The sequence below is a fragment of the Syngnathus acus genome, chromosome 24, assembly GCF_901709675.1.
Source record: "Syngnathus acus chromosome 24, fSynAcu1.2, whole genome shotgun sequence".
In the NCBI taxonomy this organism is placed as follows: Eukaryota; Metazoa; Chordata; class Actinopteri; order Syngnathiformes; family Syngnathidae; genus Syngnathus; species Syngnathus acus.
Genome location: NC_051108.1, coordinates 5,295,921 through 5,310,409, shown reverse-complemented (window position 1 = coordinate 5,310,409; position 14,489 = coordinate 5,295,921). Strand labels below are relative to the sequence as shown.

At 37.5% G+C, this 14,489-nt stretch overlaps 1 protein-coding gene across 4 annotated transcripts in view; it reads left to right on the top strand.

Annotated features, from left to right (window-relative positions):
* Positions 1-271: 271 nt before the first annotated feature.
* LOC119117595 (tyrosine-protein kinase Fyn) overlaps positions 272-14,489 on the top strand; it is a 37,037-nt gene continuing 22,819 nt past the window's right edge. For 2 of the 4 annotated variants that reach the window (XM_037243900.1, XM_037243899.1), the window contains exons 1-2: positions 273-442; positions 9,028-9,096. The gene's annotated coding sequence lies outside the window, so the exon portion shown is untranslated. Of the gene's footprint in view, positions 443-6,401; positions 6,474-9,027; positions 9,097-14,489 lie in introns of all 4 variants that reach the window. The other 2 variants (XM_037243898.1, XM_037243897.1) reach the window with 2 other exon arrangements.

The following is a 14,489-nucleotide window of genomic DNA, read 5'->3' as shown; positions in this document are numbered from 1 at the left end:
GATAATTACCACTTTTGCGCTATATTACAACGAATATTGACATGATTCAGTTTACAAAAACAATATTCTTTACACTCTGTTTTTGAGGTAAACCTCGAGTTATGCCGCTATTTTGATAACAATCAAAAGACAACTAAAATATATGTAAAAATAAAAAAAAATAAACCCATATATGCCTCCATCCCTCAAAACATTACGTACCGGTCATTAGTACCTGTGGTTAACGCTTCTGCAAAATGTTTGTTGTTTTCCCATAGTCCTTGAAGGCAGCAGTAGTTTCATTGTGGCCCTGCAGAGCTAACGCCATCACACACAGTGGCGACAACAAGGCGAGCTCCGATTTGATGGCCACAACAGCCGCAGCCTTTATTGCACTTCTCTGATTCCACCAGAACACCAATGGAATAATAGTGCTCCGGATTATTAAGTACACTTTAAACGGGTAAGATCCATCGTTTTATTTATTCCACCTCGTGGTCGATGAGTCCTGGACGATTAGCGAATAAATTACTAACTGTCAAATTTTTAATTATTCTTCACAACCTGAGATCTCAACTAGCTCTTGCTTTACTATAAGAAATGTTTTGCAAAAAGGCTCTTTTAAACGTGATACACTATGTGTGTTGAGTTATAAATACACAGCAGTTTTGGTTTGGTCGTTCAAAGTGGGATGAAGCTACAGCAAAGGAACTTAATTAGTCGCGTAGATGGAGATTAAACGATATTTGCACCAGAAAGGACCAATCGATTGTTTTTTATACACCATTTTTGCTCGTGCGCCGTTGTTTACCATGCCTCCCACCTTCAAAAGCCTTCTTCAGCACCATCAGCATCCCCTATTGATGCTTAGTGGAGTCATGTGAAGGACACAACCTGGCTTGCATCGCACTGTTGTGGGATGCTTTCGAGTTTTGCTGAATGCAGACGAGGCAAGAAAATGAAAGTTTGATGAAAGTCTAATCGCATTAAGTTGGTTTGTAGTTTGTTTGGGAAAATGCTCGTTTTCCGGTGAATGGTACATAATTGTGTTTGCACATTTAATTCTTAAGGCTTGGAAATGTAGTAGGATTATTTGTTTATATAGTTTCACCCATTCTTTACTTTGTGAAGCATAAGTTGTGTTGTTTTTAGCATGTCTTGATTGAGGCAAAGAATATGTTTTAATCTGTAGAAAAAAACTGTAGAAAAAAAAACATTATTAGCTAGAACTGACTCATTGTGACTCAACTCTTGTTTAACAACCTTCAGAATTAGTTCTCTTTCCTTTAACCTTTTAATGACTCATTCATTTCAATGTGGTTGTTTTATGCCTATCTTGATTTAAATATTTCCCATGCCAAAACATGATGTGATCTTGAATTGTGAATTGTGAGAATTTATCTATGAAGGCTAGAAACTAGGCAGGGGAAATTAATATATTAATAGATTACTAAGAAGTCTGTTTTGTGTGGATTTATGATTCTTACGGAATGACAAAAGAGCATCTTCATCTTAGCTTTATGAACTCTCACATTATTTAGCCACAAGTGCCAAAAGCTACCTGCTAAAGCCGTAATCCTCAACGTTCTTCAACTTTATATAACAACTAATCCATGCTACTCAAGAATTCAAATTTCTCCCAAAAGTCCTAATCTGAAATATTGAGAAATGGTTGATATAAGAGTGGTGAAGGTCCAATGGTTCCGGGGTTTATATCATCACGTTGTGATGTCAGATGCTCAAAACTCATCTGTTTAAAACAGGGAACACAGTGAGCCACTGTTTTCAGTACTTGGTGTCCTGCATCATCTTCCAAAGGTCAGAGTCATATCACAACAATGTTGCCCCTTGTGTCACTCCTATATAACAGCTAGTCTCTTTTCTCTCTTGGCGTTTATTTTCTTATTAATTTCTTATTTTTTTAAATTTCTTTTTTATTTTACTGTGCCTACATTAGCGACAGAACCCAATAGGCGGTACAGTAATCCCTCGTTTATCACGGATAATTGGTTCCAAAAACTACCCGCGATAAGTGAAATCCGCGAAGTACGGTCACCAACAAGAAGTACTGGGCAGGCTAACGAGTTAGCGGAAAGATGCTAATCATGCTAACACGCGAAAACGGACTTCTAAAGGAATGTAAACAAACATTTGGAGCAATACTACATTGTCCTAAAGGCTAGACACATGTTTCCTCAATTTAGAAGTTTTATTTTGACTTTTAACTGTTTTTTTAATTTGGAAAAAAATCCGCGATGTAGTGAAGCCGCGATAAACGCAACGCGAAGTAGCGAGGGATTACTGTATTCATATTTTGACACCATTTTACCATCTCCTTACCAAGCCACAAATTCACTTTTTTTGAAAACATGCTAAGCTAACAGCTCCGCAACAACTTACTTTAACTTCCTCACCTTAAGGCTAACAATAATGCTAATAATTATCGCATGAAATATTTTCATGACAAACGCTTCCAAATTTCAAACAATCAAATGAAGAAACCTTTTGGCTTTATCCGATTAGAATATTAGAATATAATTTATAGAATATGATGTATTTTTATTTCAATCAGGCTTGGAATCTGAATGAATGTGTCTATGTAAACATAGACAATGTATTCTTACATGTGTCCAATTTTGACATCTTCAGGGGTTATATTATCAGAGAAATGTCGAGATATGATATAAATTGTGTGTGAAATTAATTGAGTAATTATGAAAATATGCCCCTTTGCGAGTATCATTGCGATCAATCAATGCAATCTGAAATTCTGTGAATGCTTTGAGCCTGTGGTGATAAGATAACCGTGACATATTGCTTTTTTTTTTCCCCCCCTCATCGTTCATGTTCCATGAATTCTATAAAGATGAATCACAATTTCCAAACAAACCACAACTCTTCCATCAAGTTGATCAATTGATTTCATTTCCGTGACAAGCAGTGAGGTCATGATGTGTCAGATAATTGATTCTGTCACAGAGTTACAAATAGATGATCCCAAAGAGTAGCTTCTCTTAAACAAAGAATTTTGTTTGTATAGCGGTGCATTGGTGTAGCTCCCATGTGAACTTCTTTTTCAATTTTTCCATTTGAAATTGACAAGCTTAATTTTTGTTGCATGGTGCCATCAGCGGGAGTGTGTCGACACTCAGCATGGACGCGATAAAAGTTGTTTTTCGGAGGCTTTGACACCACACGGGATGTTTTAACATGTTTCTAGTCAGGAAGTGAAGGGTGAAAGTCGAATCTTGACAGCCCGTCTAGAGATGCCCATCTCGGGCTGTTCCTGTGCAGGAATTCAATTAGCGCGAGTTGTTTATCAGGTTCTGATGGTACTAGTGGATCAGGCAGATCATATCACGCAAATCTTTTGGATGCAGGCATTGCTTCCACTTGCGCTCTGCTCTCTGACATGTCAAGTCTGTTATTGCTGGTTGAAATGAAGTTGCGGTTTCATTTCCTCTGAAAGGAATCACAGTTGCTCATTTATATCTGGAGCGGAGGAAAGGCATGGCGCTTTGGCTTTCTCTCATATTTCCTGGTCGAGGTTTTTCCATTTTTAATCTGCCTCATTTTCTTCTTTTTTAAAAAAAAATCTTTCAATTCCATTCTGCTCTTAAATCCATTTAGCCCCTAGTCCGAGGTTCAATAGTGCACTAATGTGCATTGGTCTGTATTTAAAATCTGAATACTGAATACATAGAAATCTTTAAGGCTACTAACCATGGAAAGTTTGTACTGCAGCTGAAGTAGAGGTTGGAAATTGCGGGTTCTTATAACAGGTTTTAACCACAGGCGGGTGTATGGAGCCATGGTATGATGTGCTGTTAGTTTCAGAAGCAGTTATGTGCATAAAACTCTCAAAATACATATTTTGTTCTTTTTTTAAATTTTATTTTTAATTGTCTACCCTAACTAAGACTTGCATTTGTCAAAATATCAATTATACTTTTGCCTTGTGGACTTTTGTTTTAAATGGGGACACATATCTATAGCAAATAACCCCATCCAACTCTGGTGGACCAATGTTAAGTATAGATTTTGTCACCATGGTAACCAGGGCGGAGCTTGGTGGTTGTGATGCGGTAAGGACCACAACTAGCCACTTGAAAGGTTTTATTTTCTATCGTGTATTTGGCACATATAGTGTGCAAGTCCGAGAGTGCAGGAGGAGTTTGCACATGACGAATGAGTCAAAACACAACAGATGCTAAGCTACGCGCAGGTGTCAAACTCATTTTTGTCACAGGCTACATTGTAGTCAGAGTTTCCTTCGAAATGGCCATTGTAACTGTCGACGCCTTATATTCAGTATAGGTTGCACAACAAACTAATGAATAACTAGTTTTGAAATCGCAGACTAGTAAAAACTGTTAAAATACTTAAATGTAATAAAAATTGCTAGCAATTTGTCTGTTTTTTTAAAAGTGAAGACAATTTGTAATTTTAGTATTGACACATGAAGTCCATTTGTCTTTGCGGGCCACATAAAATGATGTGGCGGGCCGTATCTGGGCCCCCGGGCCTTGAGTTTGACACCTATGAGCTACAGACATACAATTCAATTGAGTCAAAAGGTTGCACAACAAATATTAAGAGCATAGTTTTCATCCTTATTAGTTTCTTTAGTTATTTTAATACATGATTCTTCTTAAAATAACAAATAATAAAAGTGCAATGGGTGGATTCAATCCTTTCCTAATTTCAGGATTGTTGGAAATGTGAGTGCCTTATCACATGGTCAGTCTGTGCCTGCCACACACAAGTAACAATCAAGTGGGTGTACAGTTTCTCTATTTTGTATTGGACTGGGAAACAAAAGTGCTTTCTGTACATGTGTAAATGGTTGCATGGTTTTAAACATAAATAACCTGTTGTGATTTGTGAGATTTGTCGTGGAACAAAGGCCGTATATTTTAGCCTACAAAGCCCCCTTTTATTCACCATCTTAATAATTCTGCATTGCAAAGAAGCTGCCAAGTTCTTTAGCTTCTATGAATTTTAATACGACTCCATTTTGCTTTACGCATGCAACTGATGTCCTCTCAGCCCACAGGAAGGGGATGTTGTTTAAAACCGTTAAGGTATTTTCCGAGCATCATCTCACATATTAACTTCTTCTCAGACGTCAGACTATGTATGATAAGAGCCGCTTTTCATACATATATTTCCACTGCAGTGCACAGGCTCCTTAACTCTGCTGCCTGCCTTCCTGCCTGCCCTTTGCGTTGCCCTTCGCATTGTGCTCAAATCTGCGGTGTCATTTCTCTGCATTGCTCATGCAGCCCCGAGATGCTGACAAAGGAGATGATTGCATTGTATTTACAATGTTAACATGAATCAAATGGTCATACAGAGGTTTCTCTCTCTCTCTCTGCCATTTTTGCTAACCATATCATGGCATTTGTGCAATGTTGTGCTAGGTTGAATTCTGTATTCTATTTTTTCTCATAGTGCAATCTTATGGCTAATACTCTTTTTGTTAAAAAAAAGTTATTTATTTATTATTTTTAATGTAATTATTTATATTGATTGATTGATATTATTTCATTATTACATCACCTGTCTTGTAACTACAACATCAGTAATGCAAAATAAAAAAATTGTAATGAAAAGAAAAATAATAGAAAAATAGTTTTGAGTACCGTATTTTCCGGACTCTAAGGCGCACCTAAAAATGTTCTCAAAAGCCGACAGTGCGCCTTATAGTCCGGTGCACCTTATATATGGACCAAATTCCTAAATTTAAACTGGCCCGAAGCATTGTGTCATGAAATCAATCATAAGTGGCCCGCGGAAGACTATGAATCATGAATCAAAAAGACTATGGATCATTACTTTGTGATTATAAAGTAATTTGTTGCGTCTGAAGTTGAAATAAAAAAGATAAAATGGAGAATGATTTGATTTGGATTAAAAATCCGACATGATGCATTAATGGTGCGCTTTATAGTCCGGTGCGCCTCATATAAGGACAAAGTTTTAAAATGGGCCATTCATTGAAGGTGCGCCTTATAGTCCGGTGCGCCTTGTAGTCCGGAAAATACGGTAAAAAACATTGCGGTAGAACTGCTGGATGACAAAATATCGCAACCTAGTTTTACATTTACAGCACTTATTTCAATGAGGGACGGACATTTCAATCTGTTAGCAAAGGTAGCAAAATGTTCATGTCAGGGTTCATTCCAGGTGATAAATGTTCGCCAAATGATCAATTTACAATGACACTCAAGAATATTCTTACTCACGTTCGTAGGCAGAGCGTCTTTAGCCATTTCACATTTTGAGAACCAGCCATTGTTTGCAAGTGTACATTATTAAGTCTGCTTTTCAATCATTTGCTAAATCCTGCCCCATGGAGTGCGGGAGAAGGCCTCATGTTCAGTGACTGAGAATAATTGACAATTTAATCCACTCTTCAGCAGCAGCCTCTCTCTGAGGTCGGCTTGCCCTGACCTGTCAATCAAATCACATCCACCAGAATTTGTGTGAAGGTGAGTTTATGGGCTAGCTTTAAGTAGTAAGCTAGCCATAGCTTAACAACACACACAATGATTTTTTTTTTTCTATTAGGGCTCCAAAGTCACGCAAAATACTATTTTGTTCTCGTTAGAATAATGTCCGACAGTTGTTCACGTGCTGATTTACTGTGACATTTTTATTACATGTACATGTGACTTTTTTCTACTGGCTTATAGCATCTGCACTGAATTGTCGTAGGTTTGGTGTTTGTGTCAAAATTATAGCCTGACTTTTCTATTTTTGGGTAGTTTGCATCTTGTATGGTTGTATCTGTTGACTTTTATTCCGTAAACAGCAGATTGGGACCATTTCATTCCTGCCCTAAGGAAGTTGTGGCTTATGTCACTAACAGTTGTTTTATAGTCTTTTTTTTTTTTTTTTTTTTACAGCTCACAATGTTCCAACGCCTGTTACTCATTTTACGCTCGAGCTTCTCTCAGTTTCACAATTGCTTGTTTTTCCATTTGTTTTTCAATTTCAACTGGTTTGCATGTTTGTTTGTTAAAATGTAGACTTGACTGACAAATCCCAAATCTAAAACTAAGCTGGCGTTTTGTTATTTGTTGTTGAATAACAAATAGGACACATCTGGGCAGCGATGTACAATTGTTGATTACATTAAAAAAAAGTGGATGATTTAGTTTGAAAAATGCTTACAGCTGAGCGCCAAGTGGCACAATCTGATGTTTTTATATGTCATAGAATATACATATAGATCAGGGGTGTCAAACTCATTTTTTTGGCGGGCCGCATTGTAGTCATAGCTTCTTTTGGAGGGCCATTATGACTGTCAACTCAAATAAATGTATGAGCACCTCATATTATAAACAGTCAAAGCTACAAAACAAACTGACAAATAACTCGTTTTCAAATCAGACGAGTAAAAACTGGTCAAATATTAAAAAAAAAAAATTATTAAAAGTGAAGACAATTTGCAATTCTAGTAATGACACACGAATTTGATGCACAATTTGTCTTCGCGGGTCACATAAAATGATGTGCCTTGAGTTTGACACCTGTGATATAGATAAATAAACTCTGGCTCTATCAAAGTGCCTGACTTGCTGCCCACTTTGCTTCAGTGGCATCTCAGCAACACTGAATGTTTCTCATTTTGTATGGATGCTGCTTTCTTTCCGGCCAGTGAATTAGCTCACACATTTGTCCCTGTAGCTGAGCGACAGTAGCAGAATGACTGAGTCTGTTGTATCTTGGCCAGTCATGTGACAGCTCTGTGTAGCTGAGTGACTTTCCCCTGCAGCCTGAGAGCTATTATGTTTTATTAGCCAGGGCACTGATGAAGGGGTTCATCTCCCCCTCCTGGGGCCTCCTCTCAAAAACTCAGAGGACACCCCTCTGGGATGTTGTCGCCGTTATTGCGTTGGCCAGTAAGAGAGATCAATGGAGAGGAAGTAAAGAGTGCAGACGACGACATGAGTTGGCGGCCAAATGGCAATTTGATGCTGGTAAAGAAGACACAAATCACATGTTTCACTCACACTGAGGCCGGAACGAGTATTTTGGGATAGCATAGACACCAGTAACCTGAAAAAAAGCTGCAGCTCCAAAAGTAGATTTCTTTCTTCACGAGCAACTCTACAATCTTCAGTCATTATAATAACAAATAAAACAAATAAATTATACATATATATATATATATATATATATATATATATATATATATATATATATATGTATGTATAATTTATTTGTTTTATTATTACATTTTATTATTATTATTTTACATTACATATATATATATATATATATATATATATATATATATATATATATATATATATATATATACAATTTAGCAACACATTCATCCTTATCACTTTAATATTGACAACAAATATTTTCACGTTACTATATTCTGAGTTGGTGAATAAATACAAGTTTCACATTGAGGCTTTCTTCAGTCTCATTGCCGCCTCACGTTAGCAATCAGCAAAACCACAACGACAGGTTAAATTAGATTAGCAGACCTGAGCCTTAAAGTCAAATGAGGCGCTAATGTGCTCTGAGACATTTGGCAGCCATGACAGCACATCTCATGTAAATAAAGGCCATGCATTTAACCCCTGCCAAATAATAGTTCCATTCTGTAATCCTGCTGTTTACATAATGCACTCATGCTGGAAATATAAAATTCCCATGTACCTCGTCATGAATTTCTTTTCCTACTCCCTTACGATATTTATTTACAAAATTATCAGACAAAGAGATGAATGTCACAGTAGCGGCCTTTGCTCGTGTATGTCGGCAACCTTCAGTTAAAATCCTTGCTGATGTTTTTATCTACCATTTCTTTATCAGTGTTTACTAACCTTGATCTCTAGTTTGAGGTTTTATCATTTTTAATAAAAATGTTAAAACATATTTATGGCATCCAAAGCCTAGGCCTTGGTGCATTCCGATATAATTCACCAAGACCTACTTTTGACACCGCATGGCACATTGACTCTATAGTCATGTATTATTAAATTGGAAAATGAATAATTGACGATTTCTTTGTCCCAACAGGGTCTCTGTTTTGGTGGTGAACAAAGCAATGTGGAGAAAATAAAGATCCTGATACGGAGAAAAACAGAGGTACGATTGTTCGCACTTCAGTGACTTTGTCTTTTCTCACGCACATTTGTAAACAAACACATGAAATCATTACTTTGTCTTTGTTTGTAAACCATAAAATAATGTAGCTGGCCAAATCTGGCCCGAGGGCTTCGAGTTTGACACCTATGCTGAGTGATTACATTAATTACAACTATGTTTTACTTGTATTCAAATAAAATAACATTTTAGTTCTTTTGAAACTCATCCACATGGCAGTTAGATGCGCTAAAATGCTCCCCTTCTATCCTCAGACAGTGTGCAACCTGACCTTAAAGTAGTTCAAATTCTTCCATCTTTAATCCGCAGTGCAGCAGTTAGGTCAGCCCATAAATTGCAGCTGAGGTAACTTTGAGGTCAGCCAGTACAAGATGTGAAATCCCTTCCCTTAGCCTTAACTCCACTGCCGTGATAACGTTTTTCTGTTCTATGCAACCGGCAGCTTATTTTAATACTAAAAAACGCTGGCGGTCTAAGGTGGGTTAATTCTTCAATTGCTGCATTAGCATTTTAATTTTCTGAGTGGATTTAATAATAGTCTAGTTCTCAGATCACGTTACATCTTGAAGTATGAAGTTCATTAGCCAGTTTGTGAAAATTGTGAAACAAGTGTACAGTGATCCCTCGCTACTTCGCGTTTCGCTTATCGCGGCTTCACTACATCGCGGATTTTTTTTTCCAAATTAAAAAAACAATTTAAAAGTCAAACTAAAACTACTAAATTGAGGAAAGATGTGTCTAACCTTTAGGACAATGTAGTATTGCTCCAAATGTTCGTTTACATTCCTTTAGAAGTCCATTTTCGCGTGTTAGCACGATCGCGAATTAGCATCTTTCCGCTGACTCGTTAGCCTGCCCAGTACTTCTTGTTGGTGACCGTACTTTGCGGATTTCACTTATCGCGGGTGGTTTTTGGAACCAATTATCCGCGATAAACGAGGGATTACTGCATTTTATATTCACATGCTACTCATGTACACATGGCTTGAGTTTTATTTGGAACATGCCACCATCTTATGCCCATTTTTTATTTTTTATTTTTTAAACGTGGTATATGTTTCATTTTCAGTTTCAAATTCACTCTGTCTGTGACCTGTTGATTTGATGGTCCCTGATTTCACAGTACATTGCGTCTGTCTGACCTGCTGCAAACAGTCAAGTGGCTTTAAATCTGTCTCCCTTGCTCACATATTGAACAACACCAATCACGTTTTCCGGTGGAGTGGATGCGCTTTTGAAGGGAGAGTTGAATTTGTGCACAGCTGCTGAATGATATGTTTGAGTGGAGCTTGTTTAGAATGCTGCAGTGCTGGTTGCAATCATTTTTGGGCTTGACCTGCCCACACCTGCTATCATTTCTGAATAGCATAAAACAGGAGAGTCATTATAATTTGGTAACAAATCAGTGTTATCGTGGCATTGAAAATTTATAAATTCAAAAAAATACCTCTATCACATGTGTGTCAAACTCAAGGCCCGGGGGCCCGATACGGCCCGCCACATCATTTTATGTGGCCCGCGAAGACAAATTGTGCATCAAATTCGTGTCATTACTAGAATTGCAAATTGTCTTCTATTTTAATAATATCTTTCTTTTTTAAATTATTTGACCAGTTTATCCTCGTCTGATTTGAAAACGAGTTATTTGTCAGTTGGTTTTGTAGCTTTTACTGTATATAATATGAGGTGCTCATACATTTATTTGGGTTGACAGTCATAATGGCCCTCCGAAAGAAACTATGACTACAATGCGGCCCGCGAAAAAAACGAGTTTGACACCCCTGCTCTATAAAAACAATAATTTGTGAGCCAAAAGTCATTACACTAAAACTATGCATGATGTATCCCTGTTCTCCTATTGGTCAGCGGTAGTGTTGGGAATGGCTAGCCATCGCAAAATTCCTTTTAATTATCATTCAGATATACTTTTCAATTAAAGACTGAATTATTTTTAGGTTTGAATTTACATAATGCATTTTGAAATTAATAATTATCTAAGAATGTAAACAAGGCGGTGTGAGAAAAATGGTGTTCCAAATGAAAACTGTACGATACCACACCAGAGTTCAATTTCCTTTCAGTTTACATTTGACTAAGAAAACTACACTCAGACAAAAATAAAACAAAAACCTAATTGCTTCCGTGTTTTCTTTTCAGGGTACACTTGAAAAACTCCTCTGCCAGTGGCCAGCACTAACCATCACATTGCGCTAAAATCAAATGATAGATTCAAGGAAATAAATAGTCGAAAGGATTTTTAAAGGCAAAAAATACCAAAAGATCGAGGCTACTTCCTGCACAGATCAACACCACACTCAAAGTTCAGATGGTTGCTCACAAACTGCATGCTTGGGTAGAAGAGAGCCGCCAATGAAGCATTTTATTGACACATCTGGTGGCACTTTCCATCTTTTCATCTGCCTGTTCCTTCCTCTGCTTAGTTAAGTGATCTGCTCAATATCATGGCTGCGTAGTGGCATGCGCCTGCCATAGCTCACACAGGATGTAGTGTACCGTCTGAGTCTTTAAAGAGGCCCCTTGGACTCCCAGCATGACACATCACCAGCCATCAACAATAAGCCTTAACTTGGCTCTTAACTATTGCTATTGCTAACATGAAATTTCTTTAAATTACCCTCAATTCCCAGCTAGCTTCCAAAATTTTTGATAATTCACATGGAAAGTATACAAATACAGTGATCCCTCGCCACTTCGCGTTTTGCTTATCGCGGCTTCACTACATCGCGCATTTTTTTTCCAAATTAAAAAAACATTTAAAAGTCAAAATAAAACTTCTAAATTGAGGAAACGTGTCTAACCTTTAGGACAATGTAGTATTGCGCCAAATCTTCGTTTACATTCCTTTAGAAGTCCGTTTTCGCGTGTTCGCACGATCGCGAATTAGTATCTTACCGCTAACTCGTTAGCCTGCCCACTACTTCTTGTTGGTGACCGTACTTCGCGGATTTCACTTATCCCGGGTGGTTTTTGGAACCAATTATCCGCCATAAACGAGGGATTAGTGTACTTCCAAATTTCCCCAATTTAAATTTCTCATGGAAACATTGAAAATTTGCTATAAATTTCCCACTCTCCTTGCAACCCTAGTTTACCAATAAGAATAGTTTAAGCCACTGTCTGAGACGAAAACAAGCACACATTTTATGGATTTATGGAATCCAACTGCCAGAACTGCAGCTATATTCCGTGGTTACCACCCACCCAGCCAGTCAGACTACAATGTTTTGACAGTTTGATTGTCGACAGAGCTGCAAGAGGCCGCTGCGAAACATTCACTTAATACTCAACTGAGGTTATTATGGATTTGGCCACACAGAAGCTCAAAACAGAAATGCAGTTAGCTGTGGTTTGCGGAATATTGCTGGAACTGGGGGTGGGGGATGGGATAATAACATGAATCCCACAAAACAAATCTCACATGGACTGCGGATTGATTTGTGTTAAATACTCACAGCTCAGCATTTTTGCCAGTGTTATTACCTAATTTATGGGAGGACAGTTGACTTTAAGTTACTCGTGAAGCTACCTAACCTCCTTTTTATTATTTTTATTCATTTTAAACCAACGTCCATCTTTTCAAGAATCCACTTTGTAATATCACAAATCTTCGATAGCCTCAAACTGGCAATTGTTAGCACAAAAGTGAAATTGCAATCATTTCTGAAGTGCTGATTTTTTTACCCCAAGATGGATGTGTGAAATAATAGGTTATTTAATAATTAATATAGGTTATTTGGATCCTATCGTAGCTGACTTAGAGGTAAAGAGCACCCTAGATTGATCAAATCAATGACAGGATTGACAAATAGAGGCAGACAGCGATTCTTCTTTTTACACCTAAGGCTAGTGTATCTTCAATTAAGCACATAATTGTGGCAGAAAGACCACAATCAAGATTTAAGCTCCTATTCGGGTGGACGCGGCAGTACGAACCACACCATGGTGCCACCTGACAATTATAAATTGAAGTCATTAGCTGCAAATGCCAAGCTGAATAAAGGAAAACCAGTACTAAGCATTCTCTTCTCGAATGCCTTAAAAAATTGTAAAATGTTGAGTACATGCTAATTCTTCCGGCAGGGGAAAAAGAACGCCATTAACTTTACAGCAGACAAAGATCTCCGACTATGGTGAATAAAAAAATATTTTCGATTTGAAACTATTTCTTTCCGTTGTACATCAATTAAATCTTTTAATTGACGGTTTAATTACAGTTTAATTCGCGGCTGAGCCAAGTTGTTTTCCTGCTCGCAATGCATTATGGTCTATATTAAAAATTTTAGTTTGTTTACTACTTTTCCAAGTGCATTGTGGGTAGTTTGAGTGCCCTACATTTATGCTCCTTGGACATTCGGACTCTCCTATAAAATGGCGTAACGCAGGGGTATCAAACTGGTCTAATATTTAAAATATATATATATATTATTAAAAGTGAAGACAATTTGCAATTCTAGTAATGACACACGAATTTGATGCACAATTTGTCTTCGCGGGCCACATCAAATGATGTAGCGGGCCATATCTGGCCCCCGGGCCTTGAGTTTGACACCTGTGGCGTAACGCCTCAATAATTTGCTATTTAGTTGGTGATAGATAAGTTTATGGGCACTTGTTCACAGGACCTGTGTGAAAACAAAGCAGGATGAGCTTCGAAGATTTTCAATACACTATCTTGAGATTTCGAGTTTTGGGGGCGCTCAAGTCTGGGTACTGTCTGCACATTCCTCCATTATAAAGAACATGCTGTACTAAACCACCACTTGCGTACACTGTTGCTAAGAGCCCATATTTCACATATATAATGCACAAATACATAGTTATTCATCTTTGAAGGCCATCTCTCTAAAATGAACTTATATCAAATTGCCTCTCGAAGCTTTTCTCCTCACCGCCAAACTTACTCATTCATACGCTAGTGAATTCATATTATCCAATTTCCACTCCATTTTAACACCCTACTCCTGCCAACTGAGAAACATTCCATAGTACTCACCATGTTCAGGAATTTAGTAACCTAGCAACGAGTCTGGAAAGATAGATCACTGTATTGGGTTGGAGATGGATGACGTTGTCTGGTTAGATGTAATTCCTGCTCCTGACGTTTGCCTCTGTTTTTTGTTTTTTTTACATTAAAACTGCTGCTATATTATTAAAAACCCATTTAGACAGCTTATGTTCCATTAATAGTAATTGTGACCAGTGATTTATAACAATTATAATAAAAAATAAAACTCTAGTATATACGAGACAAGATATTTTTTTAGTTGTGTTCACATACATGAGATGCCCAATCATTAAAAATGTTGGAAGCTTTACGGAAAGAGTTGCTAGCAAGATGTGTCACGATCTCGTTT